Source organism: Pseudorasbora parva, chromosome 18, assembly GCF_024679245.1.
Source record: "Pseudorasbora parva isolate DD20220531a chromosome 18, ASM2467924v1, whole genome shotgun sequence".
In the NCBI taxonomy this organism is placed as follows: Eukaryota; Metazoa; Chordata; class Actinopteri; order Cypriniformes; family Gobionidae; genus Pseudorasbora; species Pseudorasbora parva.
In genome coordinates, this window is record NC_090189.1 from 3,820,816 (window position 1) to 3,845,104 (window position 24,289).

The 24,289-nt window shown below is 39.3% G+C and overlaps 1 protein-coding gene across 3 annotated transcripts in view; it reads left to right on the forward strand.

Annotated features, from left to right (window-relative positions):
• Positions 1 to 5,462: 5,462 nt before the first annotated feature.
• Positions 5,463 to 24,289, forward strand: part of LOC137046694 (myosin heavy chain, embryonic smooth muscle isoform-like) — a 52,811-nt gene continuing 33,984 nt past the window's right edge. For 2 of the 3 annotated variants that reach the window (XM_067424035.1, XM_067424037.1), the window contains exon 1: positions 5,463 to 5,622. The gene's annotated coding sequence lies outside the window, so the exon portion shown is untranslated. The remainder of the gene's footprint in view (positions 5,623 to 24,289) is intronic. The other variant, XM_067424038.1, reaches the window with a different exon arrangement.

The window sequence follows — 24,289 nt, forward strand, 5'->3', positions numbered from 1 at the left end:
ATCTTATAAGACATATTAAGACATATTTATTTAAGTTGTATTTTGAATAATGTGGCTATAGAAGAACTGCTTGTCTTGTGTATGGGAGTATGCTAATGTAATTATGTGCAAATGTACAGTATAACACTATGTAAAGTGACCTTGAGCTTTGGAAAGGCACTATATAAATACAACTACTTCTTATAATTAACAGTTAAAAATTATAATTTGATGGGTTTTCTTTGAAATAACTTTTGTTTTCTTCTCAGTTATGTATATTAGGGTTTTATGTTGTTAAATGAAAGTTTAATGCATTATTTTAGTGTTGTGTTTGTTACCATGATGGTGTTTTGTAATGATTTGTGCACCTTTTCTATATATTTGTATTTATCTCGGCTTGTGGAAAAGCTTGTGTGCTGTCTATATATGGGTTGAAAATTATTTTAGTAAATAAGCATTATTTCAGTTGAAATATATATAATGAAATATATTTTACTTTGCGTTAAAACGTTAAATATTTCTTATGGTAAAGTTCTGACAAGCACAGCTGCTGGGTTTACCATAAATTTGACAGAATTTTTTTTCTACACAGTTTAAGCTGCTTTTATTGTGCTTTCGTGTTCTTTTGGGAGCTCATAATCTCCTAAACATGTTCCCCTGAAGACATCAGCTCCATCAGGATGAGGTGGAGGAAGGAACGACAGCCTTTAAGGTAAAGAGCAACACAGATACTCTAATCTAGAGCACAATAGATGTCATTCACTTTTCATTTTCCCCCTGATTCAGCAAAGGCATGCTGGGATTCCACTCCCCGCTGTGGCACGTCTGAAACGCGCACCTGTCCTGTGAGTGTGTGTGTGTGTTGTAATGTGCTCAGGTTGAATTGTGGGGTGTGGTGTTAGCGCTGAAGGTTTGACAGCACAGAATGACTGATTGTAGCGTGTGGGATGGCTTGTGTTTGAGTGGCAGGTGTGTCAGGATGATCGGCGTCTTTAACTAAAGCACTGATTCATCATTTGCATGTTTGCCTGTCAGATGGACATTTCCTGCTTTAACACATGCTAACGTTTCAACTACAGACCAAACAATAGCATGTGCATGAGGGAATATTTGGGGTTTAGCACAGAACATCATTTTGAACAATCATTTGTACTTTCATTGAAAGTTTCTATATAATTATATAATAATATAAATATATTTTGTATTAATAAAACATAATTCAAAATAATACATTTTACAAATAATAATTATTGTTTTCATTGTATTATTTTTATTATGCTTATATATGATATATATATATGACTCTAAAAAATGCTTGGTTAAAAACAACCCAAGTTAGGTTGAAAAAGGAACAAACTCAGTAGTTGGGTTAAATGTTTAGCCAACTTGCTGGGTAGTTTTACTATTGTTTAAAAATTACTATATGGACGCTTAAAATTAACCCAAAATATGTTGGGAATTAATGTTTAATAAATTGATATTTATAAATAAGTTAAATAATAAATAAATAATAAACATTTATTAAATTGCCTATTAATTAATGTTTAACTTTTGATTATTATTGTTGCCTATTATTGTAATTATGGGTCTAATTTTTAATTTACAACCTATCTTAGGTTCATTTTATAGTAATATATTCATTTTTAAACAATAGTTGTGTTAAATAAAACGGCCCAGCAGGTTGTGCAAAATATTTAACCCAAACGCTGAGTTTGTCCATTTTCAACCCAACTTGGGTTGTTTTTAACACAGCATTTTTTAGTGTACACACACACACACACACACACACACACACACACACACACACACACACACACACACAATATTGCCAAAAGTTTTGGGACACCTGCCTTTACATGCACATGAACTTTAATGGCATCCCATTCTTAATCCGTAAGGTTTGGCAAGAAACCAAAACTCCATCAGGAGACAGAATGGAAAGGAAAACCCTGGGAGGAACACGACTCAATCATAGTGCCAGCTCTCCTCTGTCTAACAAACAAACAGTGTATGATTATGATTAGGGCAAACATTCGGTCAGAAGTCATATTAGATCAGCACATTCAGAATTGTCCAGTCCATCCGATTGATGTTCGGAGTCATCACGCTGGAGATGGGTTATTGAGGATGTGGTGTTGATGAAGCCTTCACAGGAGAGAGTCTAGTTGAGGTGATCTCTGCAGACACTTCAGGGACGTGTTGGTCATGTTTAGGTGCAGGTCCACCATCTGATCTGGATACGGCCCGGATCCGGCTGACTGCTGGAAACTTTGGGATAAACAGAGAGACGCCCTTCTAATGATGTAACGAGTACATCAGGTGTTATGGGAAGTGTTCCCGGTTCCGGCTGACCTAGTTAAAGCAGCATAAACAATCATTTAACTTGAATAATTTGAATAATAAACAGTGCCTAAGCGTCCGACAAATGTCTTAGTGTGTGCATTCAGCTCCACCACTCCCTATTCACAGAGTATGTGTGATTGCGAAAGTAAACTTTGCGCGCATTCAAACGAAATTTCAACACCCCTTGTTTTTAAAGCAGCTCCCTGATACCTGTATTTTCCCATGTGAAAGCTGTGCACACGGGATGATTATTATGCGCGCTTATCTGCAACGTTTAACGCCTTGTGACTTAACTAAAGGGCGCTAATGTGAGTGAACACATCGACGCGCAGGACGCTAGGCGGAACTGGACTGCATTTATAAAGAGCTTTTAACAGATATGGCCATCCGAAGCGCTTCACATAACGCCTCACATTCACCCATTCACACACCGACGGCGATGTCAGCCATGTAGGGCGGCATCCAGCTCGTCAGGAGCAGCTGGGGTTAGGTGTCTTGCTCATGGACACCAACACTTGGTCAGGTGGAACCGGGGATTGAACCACCAACCTTTCAGTTTGTAGACAACCTACATGAACCACTGAGCCACTGCCGCCCGTACGCCACCAGGCGTAAAAGTCTCATCTCGTTCTCTCAAGCTAACTGTCTCCGTCACTTCCCTGTTGAGTCGGCTCACCCTTTGCAGCTCTAACAGCTCCAGCTCTTCTGGGAAGGCTTTCCTCAAGGTTTAGGAGTGTGTTTATGGGAGTTTTTGCCCATTCTTCTAGAAGCGCATTAGTGAGGTCAGGCACTGATGTTGGACGAGAAGGCCTGGCTCTCAGTCTCCGCTCTAATTCATCCCAAAGCTGTTCTATCAGGCTGAGCTCAGGACTCTGAGCAGACCAGTCAAGTCTCATCCATGTCTTTATGGGCCGACGCTTTGAGCTCTGGAGCGCAGTTATGTTGGAACAGGAAGAGGCCGTCCCCAAACTGTTCCCGTAAAGTTGGGAGTATGAAATTGTCCAAAATGTGTTAGTGTGCTGAAGCATTAAGAGTTCCTTTCAATGGAACTAATGCTGCGTTCACACCGCACGCGAATGACGCGAATAAATCGCGCAATTCGCGCGAAGTTGGACGCATGAACATTTTGAATCCATTCGCTTCATTCGCGTGTGACATTCCCTACACAACAGACACAAATTCGCGTCATGGGAGGGGTTTCTGCTAGTCATTTTGACTGAGTCACTTGACTTCTTTTCTGTAAAAAATACTACTGTTAATGTGTGACAAAACGTAGTTTGAAGACTTTTTCAGGCGATAATATTGTTGTTTAATGCTCAAATCTGTGTTTTTTTATATACAAAAAGTGCTCATTCGCGTGTGACATTCACTACACAACAGACGCGAATTCGTGTCATGGTAGGGGGTTCTGCCAGGCAGCGGCAGTCGGCAGATCCGAGTTAAGGCTGCTCTCACCGGGGTTGATGAGCGCTGAGCTCCGGTGATCACCTGGGTCTCACACCTCCGAAAACACCAGATCAAATTTTCAAATAGGAGCTCTTTTAATAAATAAATCACATATTTGAGCTTTAAACAACTACATTCTTGCCTGAAAAACTATTAAAAGTACATTTTGTGACACAATACAGTAGTATTTTTAAATTACTCTGGCCTCGGGTTTCCCCTATGGGTTTCCCATCCGTCACTTCACCACGTGACAGCAGTAAGCAGGCTCCTCATTGGTTAACGCGGCGCGAATATCCGCCAAAGTTCAGATTTTTCAACTTGAGCGATTCGCGTTTCGCGCGAATCACGCGTTCAAAACGCTCAATTCACGTGATCGTTGCCGCCTCATTCGCGCGAATCGCGCCACAGAATGCCTATTCGCGTCTCTGCATTGACTTAACATGTAAATCACTCGCGCGAATCGCGTCATTCGCATGCAGTGTGAACGCAGCATAAGAGGCCAAGTCCAACCCCTGAAAAAACAACCCCACACCATAATCCTCCCGCCACCAAACTTTACACGTTGCGTAATGCAGTCAGGCAAAATGCGTTCTCCTGGCAACCACCAATCCCAGACTCGTCCATCTGAATGCCAGACAGAGAAGCGTGATTGTTCACATAATTCCCAAATACTATGAAAAAATTAAAAAAAGTATGGTAGTGAATGGTTGCTCTATCTGCTTTGTTACAAACATTCTTCCAGATACATATTGTGTTCAGCAGAACAAAGAAACTCATACAGGTTTGGAACAACATGAGGGTGAGAAATGATGACATAATTTTCATTTTGGGTGAATAAAAACTATGGGTAAACTATCCCTTTACCAGCTGAAACACTGGCAAGTGGCACAAACACTCCACTGTATCTCTGACTGTGTGTTTGTTTCAATACTAAAGGTGCATTAAAGACATTAAAGAAACGTGACAAGGGCTTTGGTCATTTTTTTATTATTTTAAAGAAATTTGAAATTAATTTTGTTGTTGTAATGAGACTGTATTGTCTGTATGACAAATGTTAAAAATGCCGATGATACAATGTGTTTTCATTTGTTTTTATCCTCGCTATAACATTTTGTAACTAGTTCTAAAGCAATTTCTAGAATAATTAAAACAATTTAAAAATGAAACCCTTAATTAAAACGTTTTAGTTGAATTAATTATAAAACAGGTTGAGTAAACGTAAGTTGAACGTCTAGTTTGAGCCAATTAAAAATTATTAATTCAATTAACTTTAAAAAAAAAACAAGTGAGCAAACGTACATTTTATTGTTCAAGTCAAGTTTAAAATAATAATTAGTTGAAAGCACTTGACTTTTTTTTTTTTTTTTACAGTGTCGCTTATAATAATTTATAAATATTATAAGTTCTGGTATTAAATCGATGTATTAATTCTTTCTATTTATTTCTAACATTTCCTCATTGCATTCATATTATTGTTGGGTCAGACTCTTACGGGAGCCTGAATGACTGGATAAATAAACGAATATAAATAGATCTGGCTCTTGAACTCATTCAGAATTCCTTAAATACTTTAAGGTCACACTGAGCCCATGAAGATTCCCAAATATGGTGAGGAATCACATCCGCTGTTGTGTACAGCAGATTTACCAGAGTAAAACCCTCCTGTTGCTGTAGATGGGCTTTATTTCTCAATGCAGCCGAGGGGGCTCGCGCGCATGCGCACGGGTGTGTCTCAGGCAACGCCCACGCGCCCATAGGTGACCCGCCCAGGTGTGAAAGTCACCGTGCACCTTCAGGAGGAACAAACACACCTGAGCGACACGAGAGCAAACAGTGCTTGATCCAGACTGAAAGGTAAAGGCGCTTTACTTCATTTCACGCTGTTTGAAAAATCCATTATTGATAATCTCCGACAGAATAACGCGTGGTTGACCAGGAGGTCAAAGTGTGTGTGTGTGTATACCTTGTTTGGCTATACTGTAACTTGTGAGGGCACCAATGTCCTCACATACATAGTAAAATATTATGACAATTGACTAGTGAGTAGCTACATTTGATTGGTCCTCATTAGTTAAAAACGCGAATAAATCGGCCAGAACAAGTTTTTTTTTATTTAGATCTGTTGTTCTGCACATGTTTATGATATGTGTAGGTTTAGGGGTTGGGTTAGGGGATAGAAAATATCATTAACCTGATATAAAATCAGTGGAAGTCTGTGTAATGTCCTCACTAATAGTGAAACAAACGTGTGTGTGTGTGTGAGAGAGAGTGAGAGGTAAAGATCTTTATCATTTTGGATGGTTTACTATGAAATATGAGCTGTTGTTGCTGCATATGTTGCAATTTTAATAACTTTTAACATGTAGCCTAACTTAAGTTGCCTATATGAATGTGTCATGGTATTCATTAGGTGCCATTGCATTAACTTCTAGAGTCCTTAAGGTCATGCATTCGTGTTTGAAAATCGATTATAAGTTGTGTGTAACTCGAGCTCTTGTGAGGTGTGTGTGTGAACTGTGAAGTGTCAACACGAGCCTGAGACCTGTCGAGCCGCTGTCAGTGACAGTAATCATTAGAGAAGAGTTTCAGGCGGCTCGTGTGATCTTCACGCCGCTCTCATTAATCGCGTTCCCGGCCTGAGGAATGCGATCCGCCCGAGAGGTGAAAGTACCGATCGCTCTGGTATTTAACACGACAGAGTCTTTACTTTCACTCGACAAGAACCAGCCCGACTAGAAGGAAGTTTTGATGTGCTGGGTGTTCACAGACATACTTAATAGTGGCAGGAGCGGCTCTATTGTGGCATGTTAATTGGAGAGAGCCGGAGGAATGCTGTCCAGATTTGGGAGTTTCTTCCGCGCTGACTCACTGATGTTATAATAATTCATATCATATCGAGCAAGCAGATCTTGTTGAGTCTGGAGAAAGTGTTTTGGAGCAGAGAAATGCCGGTGTTATGCAACGGGTTGACTCACTGATGTTCTCATCGTGACAAATCAACTAAATATCCATGTGTCGGATTTGAGCTGGATATTGTGAAATCCCGGGCTCGATTCTCAGGGAATGAACGCTTTAGAAATTCTAATGAAGCTTCAGTCATTGAGTCACTTTAGAGAAGAGTCTGACCGATGAACACATGCGACGCAGCATTCATTCAGAACAGCGGTTATTTCATATAGAAACCTTTAAGAACACATCCATCCATCATTCTATCTGTCCATCATTCTATCTGTCCATCTATCTATCTGTCCATCTATCTATCTGTCCATCTATCTATCTGTCCATCTATCTATCTGTCCATCATTCTATCTGCCCATCATTCTATCTGCCCATCATTCTATCTGCCCATCATTCTATCTGTCCATCATTCTATCTGTCCATCCATCAATCTATCTGTCCATCCGTCCATCCATCATTCTATCTGTCCATCATTCTATCTGTCCATCATTCTATCTGTCCATCATTCTATCTGTCCATCTATCTATCTGTCCATCTATCTATCTGTCCATCTATCTATCTGTCCATCTATCTATCTGTCCATCATTCTATCTGTCCATCATTCTATCTGCCCATCATTCTATCTGCCCATCATTCTATCTGCCCATCATTCTATCTGTCCATCATTCTATCTGTCCATCCATCAATCTATCTGTCCATCCGTCCATCCATCATTCTATCTGTCCATCATTCTATCTGTCCATCATTCTATCTGTCCATCATTCTATCTGTCCATCATTCTATCTGCCCATCATTCTATCTGTCCATCCGTCCATCCATCAATCTATCTGCCCATCAATCTATCTGCCCATCAATCTATCTGCCCATCAATCTATCTGTCCATCAATCTATCTGCCCATCAATCTATCTGTCCATCTATCTATCTGTCCATCAATCTATCTGCCCATCAATCTATCTGCCCATCATTCTATCTGTCCATCAATCTATCTGTCCATCAATCTATCTGCCCATCAATCTATCTGCCCATCAATCTATCTGCCCATCAATCTATCTGTCCATCTATCTATCTGTCCATCAATCTATCTGCCCATCATTCTATCTGTCCATCGGTCCATCCATCATTCTATCTGTCAATCAATCTATCTGCCCATCATTCTATCTGCCCATCATTCTATCTGTCCATCAATATATCTGCCCATCATTCTATCTGTCCATTAATCTATCTGTCCATCATTCTATCTGTCCATCCATCCGTCCATCCATCAATCTATCTGCCCATCATTTTATCTGTCCATCAATCTATCTGCCCATCATTCTATCTGTCAATCAATCTATCTGCCCATCATTCTATCTGTCCGTCTGTCCATCATTCTATCTATCCATCATTCTATCTGTCCATCCGTCCATCATTCTATCTATCCATCAATCTATCTGGCCATCAATCTATCTGCCCATCATTCTATCTGTACATCCGTCCATCATTCTATCTATCCATCATTCTATCTGGCCATCAATCTATCTGTCCATCAATATATCTGCCCATCATTCTATCTGTCCGTCCATCCGTCCATCCATCAATCTATCTGTCCATCCATCCATCCATCCATCCATCCATCATTTTATCTGTCAATCAATCTATCTGCCCATCATTCTATCTGTCAATCAATCTATCTGCCCATCATTCTATCTGTCAATCAATCTATCTGCCCATCATTCTATCTGTCAATCATTCTGTCTGCCCATCATTCTATCTGTCCGTCTGTCCATCATTCTATCTATCCATCATTCTATCTGTCCATCCGTCCATCATTCTATCTATCCATCAATCTATCTGGCCATCAATCTATCTGCCCATCATTCTATCTGTCCATCTGTCCATCCGTCTATCATTCTATCTATCCATCATTCTATCTGGCCATCATTCTATCTGGCCATCAATCTATCTGTCCATCAATATATCTGCCCATCATTCTATCTGCCCATCATTCTATCTGTCCATCCATCCATCCATCCATCCATCCATCCATCAATCTATCTGCCCATCATTCTATCTGTCCATCCATCCATCCATCCATCCATCAATCTATCTGCCCATCATTCTTTCTGTCCATCCATCCATCCATCATTCTATCTGCCCATCATTCTATCTGCCCATCAATCTATCTGCCCATCAATCTATCTGCCCATCAATCTATCTGCCCATCAATCTATCTGCCCATCATTCTATCTGCCCATCATTCTATCTGTCCATCATTCTATCTGTCCATCATTCTATCTGCCCATCATTCTATCTGCCCATCAATCTATCTGTCCATCATTCTATCTGTCCATCATTCTATCTGTCCATCATTCTATCTGCCCATCATTCTATCTGTCCATCAATCTATCTGCCCATCATTCTATCTGCCCATCATTCTATCTGTCAATCAATCTATCTGCCCATCATTCTATCTGCCCATCATTCTATCTGTCTGTCTGTCCATCATTCTATCTATCCATTATTCTATCGGTCCATCCGTCCATCATTCTATCTATCCATCATTCTATCTGGCCATCAATCTATCTGCCCATCATTCTATCTGTCCATCCGTCCATCCATCATTCTATCTGTCCATCATCCATCCATCATTCTGTCCGTCCATCCGTCATTCTGTCCATCTGTCCGTCCGTCCATCCGTCCGTCCGTCCATCATTCTATCTGTCCATCAATCTCTCTGGCCATCATTCTATCCATCCATCCATCCATCCATCCATCCATTCTATCTGTCCATCAATCTATTTTTCCATCTGCCCATCATTCTGTCTGTTCATCCGTCCATCCATCATTCTGTCTGTCCATCAATCTATCTGCCCATCATTCTATCTGTCCATCAGTCCGTCCATCATCCATCCATCCATCATTTTATCTGTCCATCCGTCCATCCATCATTCTATCTGTCCATCCGTCCATCCATCATTCTGTCTGTCCATCCATCATTCTGTCCATCCATCCGTCATTCTGTCTGTCCATCCGTCCATCCATCATTCTGTCTGTCTGTCTGTCCATCCATTCATCCATTATTTTAAATATATCTAGTCAGTGACAGAGTGCAAGCATATTCATCTAAAATAATTCAGTATTTTCATCTTCAGAATCATGAATATGTTTATTCTGGTGTCAGTGTTGTCCTCTGCATTGTCAAGTCCAAGCCTATTAATGTCCAGCCCAGTGTAATGCCAGATTTAGCTTGTCTTTTTAGTATCGCAGTAATATTTTATCGTGCCTTCAGTATCGTTATGTATTAAAACGTGACATGAGGGGTATCCTTACGCCCCTATAAAAGGGCATTTTTATTGTATAATGTGTTTAAACTCTTCTGATGTGAGCTTCAGCGATATCCTGATTTACACCTGCATTGTGTGACAGTGATGTTAGGTCAAGTGGAAGTTCAAACTTGCCGCTTCAGCTTCTTGTCGATTCCTTAAAATGTTTGGACAAGGTTTATGGTCTTTAGTGGAGACCTGTCAGAATGTGTCTCAGGAAGACGAAAGCGCTGAGGAATGTTTCCTGCTGTTTTATTCCTTTTGTCTTTAGTGTGTGATGTCAGGAAGACAAACACTCGGGCATGTGAACCGCCTTCAACGCGCATTCTTTCATGTGCCAGTCGCTCATAACTTTCATTGTGCATCATGTCAGTCATCTGTTTATTAAACCATCTATGATGTTGCCATGGTGACCATCAAAAAAAAAAAACTGTGACTCATACTGATGTGAAAGTGTCATTGTTGCAATGTAACATTCAGTTTCCCGCCACATTGACAATAGAGGATCAAACCTGCTATTATAGACTAATATCCACCTCTTATTATTCAGCCGCTGTCAGAAGAAATCATAAGAGGGTATTAATACACAGACAGGCTAGTATAGATGGGCAGTGACGCACTTACAGGGCTTAATCTGTAATAATGGCGGTTTGGGCCAGAGCCGTAACCCCCATAGGCAGTGAGAAGGACAAGTCTTCCCAGTTATTAGAAATGGCCAATTTGTTGTTAAGCCCCGTTCACACCGCCAGCGTTTTTGTCACTGCATGTCGCCAGCGCCAGAGATTCATGTCGCTAGTGGGCGTTCCCACTACGGGTTGTATAAACGTCATTAAATAGTACCGTTTTTATTACTAATGTTTTGCAGAAGACAGCAAGTTATTAGAATAACACACACTGTACTGTAATAGGTAGACCATATTGCATGCAGTTTAGTCAAAAACTGGTTGTCGCTCGTGAAAATCGCTTCTCATTTGCATAAAGTTGAAATATCCAAACTTGTCGCGTCTCGTGTCACTTGACACACCCACTTTCTGTCACTGTCGCCGGAAGCCGCCAGCGCTCCACTGAAATGAATGGGATCACGTCGCTTTGTCGCTGCGTGCCGCTGGCGGTGTGAACAGGACTTAAGGATGCTTCAGCGGTCTAATGCTACTTGAGTGTGTGTGTTATTATTATTATTATATTTTAAGTCAATGTAAAGACACGTTGACGTCTGGATGTCCTGCGGCGCGATAGATGCATTGACTGCGACTAGTTGGGTGCGATTTCACTTAATTCGTGAATCCAGCTCTTTTATGACGGATACGTTTAATGACCCACAGTAACATACAGTGATGCAAATAATTGGAAAATATAATTTAAATCATGTAATTCATAACTGAAAGTGACAAGATGAATCTTTTCACATTTTTGACCTATTTGACAAAGTGTGAATGCATGCATATTTTTAAATAAAGTATTATTTGCAAAGAGTTTAAATGGATTACTTCATATAGGCTATAATGACAGCTAGAACTTATTTTACTCTTTAGTTTCAATAAATGCCCTTTTAATACATTAATTATTTAATTTCTTTAGATTAAAGTCCACCCAATGTTCAAGACGTGGCTGCAGCCTTGGTTTGTGCGACGGATAAACAATCGCCTCTGAATGTGTGGAATGTGTTTAACAGGCCTGAGAACATTGAACTCAAGTATGTTCAGAATGAAGGTGCCGCTGCTTCATACACAAACAAACATATACGCCCAGAGTCGAACCTCAGGACTCTGACATTCTCGTGAGGTTTCTCATGCTGTGTGTGTATGGTGGCTGTTTATAAACACGAGAACGGTTACGTCAGAAACTTTTACATTTCTGCATGAGATTTTGAAGCACATGTAACTACCATGGTTTTCTGCACACACAGTACAGGCCAAAAGTTTGGACACATTACTATTTGTAATGTTTTTGAAAGAAGTTCTTTTGCTCATAAAGCCTGCATTTATTTGATCAAAAATACAGATTTTTTTTTTTTTTTTTATTGTAATATTACAATTTAAATTTGTTTTTTAAAATGTATTATACTTTAAATTATCATTTATTTCTGTGATGCAAAGCTGAATTTTCAGGATCGTTACTCCAGTCTTCAGTGTCACTTTTTTTTCTGTATTTTTGATCAAATAAATGCAGGCTTGATGAGCAGAAGAAACTTCTTTCAAAAACATTACAAATAGTAATGTGTCCAAACTTTTGGCCTGTGCTGTACATGTGGAAATATACCATGGTAATACCTTTTTATGTGCAATAGAAATGGAATATTGTTAGACATGTTTGTAGTTGTTTTTTTGCCTGGTAAATAATAAACACTAGAAGTGCAATGTCAATATTATAGTATATGATTAGTATCATGTAGCTAATGATTATTTCAAAGTCCCATCGCAGTACATGTTAGGGTGTATTTGTCTACATGTATGCTATGTGATTCTTGCGACTGTGCAGCTGACAGCATGAACTCTGTGTTTATTTAGTCTGTTTGCTCAATGCGATTGTTACACGCCTGTCTTTTCATTTTCATGCGACACATGAGAACGCGAGGGGCCCGGGGCCAGATCTCTCCTGAGGGCCTGTTGTAGACGTTGGTTAGTTAGTGCGACACTGAAGGGTCGTTGCTGGATACGCGTGATTTTTATTTGTAATTCTCTCCATCTGCCCCTCACATCGTTTTCCCTTCTTAAACTTGTTAGGCAAGTTATTTGTGTTGCCTACCAACCAATGATTAGTACCAAAAATGCCTTTTTGGAACAGTCTGGTTCCAGAAGTAAAAATGTTTTAATGACAGCCCTACCGTGAGCTACGAGTTGTTAATTGTTGGTATTTTCTTCAGTTGAAGCCATCAGCACATTATTTCAACTTAGTTTGAAAACAATCATGTTTAACAGCGGAATTCCTGGTGAAGAACTACATTACCCATGATGCTGTGCACAAATTCCACCAATCAGAGTCGAAACGAGTTCATTAGCTTCACCCACTTCCACGACTCGCTTTTAAACTTTGCAAAAAATTGTTTTTATGTATATTAATTTTTACATTTTTATATTACTCCATTTTTTATATGATTAAGCTGTTTGCAATGCATCATGGGATTGTAGGTCTTAAAGCCATTAAGTTCAGTTTTGTATTTTCAAATACTTTTTTTGTAATTTTGTGATTCTCCTCGTAGCTGGTTGGTTTGGTTCATGGCGTAAAATAAGCTAAAATCATTTTTAGAAAAAGTTAATACTTGAAATAATATATACATATTTAAAGAAAGCACAAACCAATTGAAAAACTTTAAAAAAAAACAACAACACTAAATTTAAAATTAAATTAAAATTACTTAAATATTAACAAAAACTATAAATGATATGAAACACTAAAGTGCATTAGTATTACCATATTATTTTGGACATGGTGCCATAATAAATATATGGTTTTGTGGATTTACATCACATTTACCGTGTGTTTTGGACACACAGTATCATTGAAATCCCATTGCAAATATTTATCAGAGTTAATCATTGTAAGATTAACAACAGAGCTGTATGTATTGTCTCATACAGAGTCGTGTGTACTTTATATATAACATACTTATGTTTTTAATCTGCAGTATTCTCATGAATGTCAGACCTTTAGTGCAGTTATGTTCCTTTGGCTGCTTTGCATGTAATGGTTTTAAATGTTGTCTGAGCCGTGGTAACACACACAGCCACACCTCGTTCAGGAGGATTGACAGCAGGAATCGTCTGTTTGTTTTGAATTGTCAGTCATCTGTCAGAGCCTCGTTGTTTCGCTCTCTCGTATTTCATTACGGTCTTATTTGCATGTGAAGTCGGTTGCCTGGTATTTTTCCACCTCCCTGAAGGATCGCCCCTCGTCTCGCAAACCCAAAACTTGGCAACCGCCCAATGTTTGGTCACCAATTATTTTTTCTTGATTGGGCTTCTGTCTCCGTCACAATTAAGCTCCACATCAGGGCTAATTGGGATGGAGTTTGTTGGTTTGTTTTTTTTTAACTTAAAGTAAGTAAACTTTAAGTGAGGGGTGGGTGCATATCGCCCCCTGTCTGCGGCTCTGAGATCGACCTGGGTTTGGGTTCGATTGAGATCAGAACTGGGGCTCACTAGGCCCGTTTTAGGATGGTTTTAGCCCCCCATAAATTTAAACCCAACCCCTCAGACAAATGTGACTAACTTGGTAATAAGTACAGTAATTTGTGGCGATCTCAGTCAGTCCCATTTAAAACTCATGAAAAAGACTTCATCCCCATACTTTAGTTTGTGCATTCAACACAAAGCAGCGTCGACATCAGAAGCAGAGGTGTGTGTGTGTGTGTGTGTGTGTGTGTGTGTGTGTGTGTGTGTGTGTGTGTGTGTGTGTGTGTGTGTGTGTGTGTGTGTGTGTGTGTGTGTGTGTTGCAGTTTACATAATACAGTTTAGATAATATGATGTTGGAGCAATTCAGACAGTTTCCCGTTCACTGTAAAATCTGGGCTTGTTTATTTTATGAAATTCCTTTCATCTAAATACCATGTGACTTTTTCTACTTCATACCTCTATATGTAATAATATATAATAATATATATATTTTTTTAAATAATTAATCCAAAAGCAAAACATGCTAAAATACTTCTAAAAGGGACTGGAAATGGCTAATAAGTGTTCCTCTGCTGCCATCCACTGGTTATAGTGATAGTTTGTCATTTCAAAAGTGTTTGGTTTCCACCAGGTGACAGAAATCCTCCACTAAACCATTTTCCATCTTATCTCAATGCATGGAAAGATATATGTAGATCTTCTTTAAAGTTAATTTACTGTACAAATGTAGTTTAAAACATTCATATTTCTGACTGAACAATCACATTAGGTATATTTTTAAAACATATTTTGTTTTATATTAATAGTTTAATATATGTTATATTTGATCATCTTTTGTTTCTCCAGCACCACCTGACTGGACAATCACTGTTTTATTTTATATTTTATGTTTTTTGTTTTTATATTTTATCATTCCTTCACTCTGAGCTCAGGTTTTGAAACTCTAGATATAAATCACATAATATAAATGAATATTAGCTGCTTCTTTAAAATGTCAATATTCAGGGATTGGCTTGATATGTAGTGTTGAACCTACTGTATTGTTCCGTAGGATACAAACAATATATTAAATGATTTTTTCTTAAGTCATGCCCTCATTGAGGTTCGAGCCTTCCCTAATATTGAAATCCTAAAATCGCCCCTGGATCAGAACATGCTTAAGATCCACCGTGTTCACCGACATCAGTGATGGTGAGTCTTTAGGTTGCTGGTACATTTCTGCATTTGCAATTAAGTGTTTATTTCGACATTTGCGGTGCTTCATTAGAGTGGACAGAACTAACAAGCTCTTTTGCTGCATTTTAACTAATTAGAGGAGCATTCATATGAGTGGGCGGAGCTAATGTGCTCATTTCGACTCTCTGATTGGTGGAATTTTCTGTGCAGCATCATGGGTAATGTAGTTTTTCATCAGGAACTCCACTGTTGTTTCAAAACTAAGCTGAAATGATGTGGGCTGTATAGTTCTTTTATTCCTTATCAGAAAAATAACATCTTTAGGCTATTTCCAGAAGTCTAGACGTCTGAATGCGTGTTGTTGTGTGTGTCTCTCTCTTTGTGTGTGTTTTGCTTGAATTATGACTTGCAGTCAGTCGTATTAATCCGTTGTTTTTGTTATAGTCTGACTTATTCATAAAAGTATTCAGAATGCAAAAACTTAAACCAGACTGTCAACAGATCGTACGTCTTCTTTAGAAGCACAGTATTGCAAACAAACTCTTTCAGATCTAAATCCAGTCCTTTATCAGCCGTCTGGACCGACAAATATCAGGCCGTTCTGTTGCATTGACTGACAGGAAGACATCAGCGTACATTTATGTATTTCGAGTGGGATTACAGATGATTTCGTACTCATCCACCAGTTCAGATTAGCCTTTTTTTTAGTTAGTGATGACTGAGGAAATGAAGCTAACTGAATGTGCATCTGCAGTCAGTCTGAAGCCTGAACTCTTCTCTCTCTCTCTATAATCATTGGCCTATTGTTCGGCCAATTACTCAAGGGTTTAATGGAAGATAAGTGGCCAGAGATACGGAACAGCGCATGTTAGTGCAGAGCTAGTTATGAAGCTCTTGAGATTATTAACAAAAGGCCTGAATGCATCACTTCCAGCTGTGCTGCTTATATTCCCATTGTAACACCTGGCCTTCCGTTTCATTCGAGTCCGAGCTGCTGTCGTACTGGCTGACGCCGAGCCAAATCCTGCCAGAGTTTCCCCGATTAGCCTGCCAAGTTCGTCTGGGAAATAAGTAGGTGTGATCGTTGAAACAAGCCTCCAACCACAGGCTCTGCTGGAAATCTGCTCACAAACCAGTTGCTTTTACTTGCTTTGTTGGTATTTTTGGGGGCATTCATCCAACAACTTACTGTTTGAGTACTGAGGTTTGGCCCCGGATTATGATAATTTATTGAATATTAAAATGGATTTAAAACAGTAATGATAATTTAGGTCGGCAGCAATCGCTTAGTGGGCAGTGCCGACATGTAGCACAGTTGTGCTTCGGGTGTTGCAAGTTCATTCCTGGCTTAATTATTATATTAATCATTATAGTACAGTGCATCCAGAAAATAATCACAGTGCTTAACTTTTTCCATATTTTATGTTACAGCCTTATTTCAAAATCATATTTTCTTCAAAAAATACCCCATAATGACAACGTGAAAGAAGTTTGTTTGAAATCTTTGCAAATGTATTCAATTTTAAATTGAACTCAGGTGCTCCTGTGTCCACTGGTCATCCTTGAGATGTTTCTACAACTTGATTGGAGTCCACATGTGGTAAATTCAGTTGATTGGACATGATTTGGAAAGGCACGTACCTGTCTATATAAGTTCCCACAGTTAATGTCAGAGTGCAAACCAAGCCATGAAGTCCAAGGAATTGTCTGTAGACCTCCGAGACAGGATTGTATCGAGGCACAGATCTGGGGAAGGGTACAGAAAAAAATCAACAGAGGTCTGAATGAGCACAGAGGCCTCCACCATCTGTAAATGGAAGAAGTTTCAGCTCTCCACCAATCAGGCCTGTATGGTGGAGTGTCCAGATGGAATCCACTCCTCAGTAAAAGGCAGAAGTTTGCCAAAAGGCACCTGAAGGACTCTCAGACCATGAGAAACAAAGATTGGACTATTTGGCCTGAATGGTAAGCGTCATGTCTGGAGGAAACCAGGCACCGCTCATCATCTGGCCAATACTCCCCTACAGTGAAGCATGGTGGTGGCAGCATAATGCTGTGGGGGTGTTTTTCAGCGGCAGGAACTGGGAGACTAGTCAGGATTAAGGGAAAGGTGAATGCAGCACAGAGACATCCTTGATGAAAACCTGCTCCAGAGCACTCTGGACCTGAGACTGGGGTGAAGGTTCTTCTTCCAACAGGACAATGACCCTAAGCACACAGCCAGGATAACAAAGAAGTGGCTATGGGAGAACTCTGGAAATGCCCTTGAGTGGCCCAGCTAGAGCCCAGACTTGAACCCGGTTGAACATCTCCGGAGAGATCTGAAAATGGCTGTAAACCGACGCTCCCCATCCAACGTGATGGAGCTTGAGAGGTCCTGCAAAGAAGAATGAGAGAAACTGCCCAAAAATAGGTGTGCCATGCGTGTAGCTTCATATTCAAAAAGAGCTGAGGCTGTAATTGCCAAAGGTGCTTCAACAAAATATTGAGCAAAGGCTGTGAATTTTGTAGAAAGTTTTTAGTAAATTTGCAAAGATTTCAAACTAAATTATTTCATGTTGCCATTATAAGGTATTGTTTGTAGAATTTTTAGGAAAATAATTAATTGAATCCATTTTGGAATAAGGCTGTAAAAATAAAATGTGGAAAAAGTGAAGTGCTGTGAATTCTGTCTGTCAGTATTATTTTAATTTTATTCATTTGTATATTTTTTTAAATCTAATCTTTAACTGAAAAAATAAATTAATTTATAATATTATATATATAATATATATATATATATATATATATATATATATATATATATATATATATATATATATATATAATATATAGCTAGCTAGCTCTGGAAAAAAAACTAAGAGACCACTTCTATTATTGTTTGCTCTTGCATGTCTTTGGGCATTGCATCACATTGTTTTAAGCGTTTTGCACCATATGTTGTTTGAGAAATGTAGATTTCACATCCCTAATCATTAACTTGAATCCCAGCCAGTGGACCTGCAGTAAACTCGCCCCTCCTGATCCAGCTGGTAAACCTCCTTGGACCGGCGACAAACCATTTACTGTAAAAACCAGCTTGAACATCTAAGCTGATAGCTCAAAATCTATTCTTAAAATCCCTATAATGTGCTGCTTTTGGTTTTCTCTGGTCTCCGTGATGATGTCAGTCGTGTAACAGATGAACTGGGATCATTGCCCTTCACCGAGCGACAGCGTCTTCTGTCTCCTAGCAACACGAATTAGGGAGTGTTTGGAATTTGTCCAGGAGTGACTTAACGTAGAATTCCATTGGAATGAGTCATGTTGTCATAGCAACAGGAGCTCGTGTCACAGCCGGTGCAGCGGCCGTTGAATTATTGGACTCCAGCCAATCAGATGCGTGATATCGTGAATATCGTGTTGTCAGTGTAGACAGGTTCATGATTTCAGGCTTTGGGTTGTTAGATTTACACCTAAATGTGTTGAAGTTATTGTGTATGATGTGAAATAAGTATCAGGATTTGTGACTGACGATCTGTCGACAGCCTTTGTGTGCATCATAATTAACTGCCTTAGGAAATGCTGTTAATATAGAAGTGTGGCTCTTTCTGAGTTCTCACGGACGGCTGCTGCTCCGATCAGACTTTAACCCTGAAGGCAGCTCACCAAATGAAGCGCTCCAGGTCTGAAGGTCTGACGGGACTCTCAGACATTCTGCCATCCAAGTATCAATCACACAGGGTAATTTATTATTTTATTACCACCTGACCTAATGATCGCAGATAAGGTTTCTTTTATTTATCGTATTATTATTTTTATTAATATTTTATATTTATTACCACCTGACCTAATGATCACGGATAAGTTTATTTTTTAAATATTTTTTATTAATATTTAATATTTATTATCACCTGACCTAATGATCACAGATAAGTTTCTTTTATTTTTCATATTATTATTTTTATTAATATTTTATATTTATTACCACCTAACCTAATGATCACGGATACGTTTCTTTTATTTTTCATATTATTAATTTTATTAATATTTTATATTTATTACCACCTGACCTAATGATCACAGATAAGTTTATTTTATTTATCGTACTATTTTATTCATAGTTTATTACCACCTGACCTAATGATCAAAGATAAGGTTTATTTTTTATTATTATATAATATATCTTTTATAGCCATTTTGATTTAAATTGGTTCTGTTTTTGTTTCATATATATTTTTATACATTTTAATTGTTTATTATTATGTACTATATGTTATCACATTTGTCTCACAATTTTTATTTATTTTTCTTCTTTATATTTTATTAGCACCTGACTGAATGATTACGGTGTGTGTGTCTGTGTATATATATATATATATATATATATAATCAATCAGGCACAAAATTATGACCACCCTCCTAATATTGTGTTGGTCCGTCTTTTGCTGACCATGGACTCCTCTAGACCCCTGAAGGTGTGCTGTGGTATCTGGCACCAAGATGTTAGCAGCAGATCCTTTAAGTCCTTTAAGTTGTGAGGTGGGGCCTCCATGGATCAGGCTTGTTTGTTCAGCACATCCCACAGATGCTCGATTGGATTGAGATCTGGAGAATCTGGACCACTTTCTTCCTTCCTTGGAGCACTTTTGATAGATACTGACCACTGCAGACCGGGAACAGCCCACAAGAGCTGCAGTCTTAGAGATGCTCTGACCCAGTCGTCTAGCCGTCACAATCTGGCCCTTGTCAAACTCGCTCAAATCCTTACGCTTACCCATTTCTCCTGCTTCTAACACATCAACTTTGAGGACAAAATGTTCACTTGCTGCCTAATATATCCCACCCACTAACAGGAGCCGTGATGAAGAGATCATCAGTGTTATTCACCTGGTCATAATGTTATGCCGGATCAGTGTTTATATATGTAAAGAACACGCTATACTTATTCAAACAACTTGTTTATTCACAGATAAGGTGAATGATATGTAGTTTTATATTATAATTTTAATGTTTATATCATTGTGACCGTGAGATCCGGTTCTGCCGGTTGAAACGGCCTCTATATAAATCACATGACCGTACAGAAGGACAGTTGGTTATTGGTTATTTATCAGCGCTCGCTTGGTAATAATAAACCAGGTTTCTTTTTGTCATAAATCCTGTTTGACCTGATGCTGGGATTATTCTCTACTGCACCACCTTTTCGAGGAATTGTGTGGGACGGGGGTGTATTAGACAGCAGACGGAAAGTTGGATTGAAGCGGTGCGTGTTTTGTAACCATGAGCCCTTTACCTCTTAAAACTTTACTGAGTGATATTTAAAACAACCCCACCCAGACACACACACACACACACACACACACACACACCCTGCTGGAGGAGAAGGTTTACTGCCCCACCTGCACACACCCTGTTCCCAGCATGCCTTTCACCCACATGCCACAGGACACGGTCACACAGAACTTTGTACATGTTTTCATTTGTTGGACAGATGATAATACACGTGTGTGTGTGTGTGTGTGTGTGTGTGTGTGTGTGTGTGTGTGTGTGTGTATAAATGTAACCTTATAGTTTCTGAGATTTTAGCATGAATGTCACATTCCTCACAAAATCAAGTAGAGAAAATTAAGCCTATTTTTATGACCATCATAATTTAGTGCAATTAAAGAGCAGTTTATCAGGACGAATCGAGGGTTTGTTCTCACTTTGAGTGTGTGTGTGTGTGTGTGTGTGTGTTTGAATGGTCAGTTTCTGAGTTTCATTAGCGATTGCTCCAGGAGTGTGACCGTCCTGTAAACCCTTTGAGATCTTTCGAAGATGATGGAGTGTTTTTCTGTTGTTCTGTTTACTTCGGTGTCATTTCTCGTTCATTAACTGAGGGATTAAATTATAGCTTCTGAGCAAAAAATAGTTTCTACACCAAATTATTATCAGTGTTGAGATTCCTTCACAGTTTTTAAGTCAGGCTGTTATTTTAACGAGCAGGTCTATGGAATGTCATCATTTACATAACGTGTGTGTGTGTGTGTAAGCATTTTGCATTGTCACTCTCTCACACACTCACTCACAGACACACAAATAATTGCACACACACACACACACACACACACGTACATACTCACATAAATAATTGTGCGCACACTCTCTCTCACACACAGGCACTCACTCACTCTGTCACACACAAATAATCTCACTTACACAAACACACACAGACACACAAATAATTCACACACACACTCTCAAACACACACTCTCTCTCTCACACATTCACACTCTCTCTCTCACTCACACACACACACACACACATTGGTCAGTCAAGCAGAGCAAAGCACACACTTACACTTCTGTTGTTTGGTCAGTCAAGCAGACACACACACTCAGCAACCAACCCAAACACAGTTGGCGTCCAGAAACGCTAAGGTTTATCCCATGTTTAACTCCTCGTGAGCGTCGGTTCTTCTGCACGTGAGTAGATCACACTCCGTTTAACTGATTGACATGGTTCCTCTAAGTGTGTGTGTGTGTGAGAGAGTAGATCACACTCCGTTTAACTGATTGACATGGTTCCTCTAAGTGTGTGTGTGTGTGTGTGAGAGAGAGTAGATCACACTCCGTTTAACTGATTGACATGGTTCCTCTAAGTGTGTGTGTGTGTGAGAGAGTAGATCACACTCCGTTTAACTGATTGACATGGTTCCTCTAAGTGTGTGTGTGTGTGTGTGTGTGTGAGAGTAGATCACACTCTGTTTAACTGATTGACATGGTTCCTCTAAGTGTGTGTGTGTGTGTGAGAGTAGATCACACTCCGTTTAACTGATTGACATGGTTTCTCTAAATGTGCGTGTGTGTGTGTGTGTGAGTAGATCAGACTCAGTTTTACTGATTGACATGGTTTCTCTTAATGTGTGTGTGTGTGTGTGTGTGAGTAGATCCCGCTCTGTTTAACTGATTGACATGGTTCCTCTAAATGTGTGTGTGTGAGTAGATCCCGCTCTGTTTAACTGATTGACATGGTTCCTCTTAATGTGTGTGTGTGTGTGTGTGTGTGTGAGAAGATCACGCTCTGTTTAACTGATTGACATGGTTCCTCTAAATGTGTGTGTGTGTGTGTGTGTGTGTGTGTGTGTGTGTGTGATTAGATCAGACTCAGTTGTACTGAATGACATGTTTCCTCTGAATGTGTGTGTGTGTGTGTGTGTGAGAGTAGATCACGCTCTGTTTAACTGATTGACATGGTTCCTCTAAATGTGTGTGTGTGTGTGTGATTAGATCAGACTCAGTTTAAATGAATGACATGTTTCCTCTGAATGTGTGTGTGTGTGTGAGAGAGAGTAGATCACGCTCTGTTTAACTGATTGACATGGTTCCTCTAAATGTGTGTGTGTGTGTGTGTGATTAGATCAGACTCAGTTTAACTAATTGACATGTTTCCTCTGAATGTGTGTGTGTTTGAGTAGATCAGACTCAGTTTAACTGATTGACATGTTTCCTCTGAATGTGTGTGTGTATAGCTCAGACTCGGTTTCCTCTGAATATATGTGTGTGTGTGTGTGTAGCTCAGACTCGGTTTCCTCTGAATATATGTGTGTCTGTGTGTGTAGCTCAGACTCGGTTTCCTCTGAATGTGTGTGTGTGTGTGTGTGTGTAGCTCAGACTTGGTTTCCTCTGAATGTGCTGCACGTTCTCACGCTTCTCCTCAGTGTCCGCTGTGAGTTATGTCTGAGATCTGCTGGATTAATGTGGATTTCATTTCTATGCAAGAGTAGTTTTTTCGTAACACACTCGGTTCTCACAGACATGACCGATGGCGATGATGTCACCGCGGTGTCCCACAGTGCACTGGGATCGGCCGTGGCGTGTCTCTGTCTGCGCTGAGGCTCTTACTAAATAAATGTGCTCGTTGTGTATTTTTAATCCGGTTTAATTCTAGAGTAATGAGTCGAGAGAGAGGTATAAATAATCATGATGTCACGCCTGGGTCATTTACAGTCACACTGTTTACTAAGATTATAAAAGGCTGTTGAAAGAGTCTCTTCTGTTTGTTTATTTGATCAACAATACAGTAATATTAATACCATTTAAAATTAGGGATGCACTGATAGGATTTTGTGGGGCCAATAGGATTTAAAAAAAAGTTTTTTTTATAGACAACCATATTGATGGGTTTGTCCATTTTCAACCCAGCTTGGGTTGTTTTGAACCCAGCATTTTTTAGTGCTCCATTCATTTCAATGAGAAACCTTTGGCGTCACACACAAATGCATTTAATTCTTTGCGTTTGTAAAAGCAGACATGATTTTATTCATATTTAAAGGCTACTTTTATATTTTGGAGCAACTAACCCAACTCCTACCCTAAACCTACCCAATCTAAACAATATAAAACACACAACAGGCAAATAAATGTACAGTCACAAGTATTTATTGCAAAAACTGACCAAAAACAGGATAAAAGTATTAACTCATGTTGCATTGCAAGTCTTCTGAAGTCATACGATGTCTTCATGTGAAGAACAGAGTTGATTTTAATGTTTTAATCGCTGAAATGATGATCCCGCTGCCCCGTGAACGAACTCACTCATATCTCATTCAAATGATTCAAACGACTCTTGAGCATGACGCAATCGGTCACAAGATACACGAGAGCCAATGACATTAGGGATGCACCGAATCCAGATTTTTGAGGTTCGGCCGAATACCGAATCCACTGTTAAGATTCTGCCGAAACCGAATACCGAATCCAACTCCCATCCTCAGTCCATTATCACAGTAAACACATTAAAGACATTAACTACGTCCACAGCAGTGTATTTTTAATTTAATTTTAATTTAAAAAAAAAGGTATCATTATGCCAGGATGACTGCGCCGTGTTGCTGTCTGTAGATTCCTTCATGCACAACTCTTATTCTCTCGGATGGGAAGTTCGGTTCTTTTCTGCGAACCGGTTCTTTCGGACAGTTCGTTTCAATGAACCGGTTAAAAAAAACGG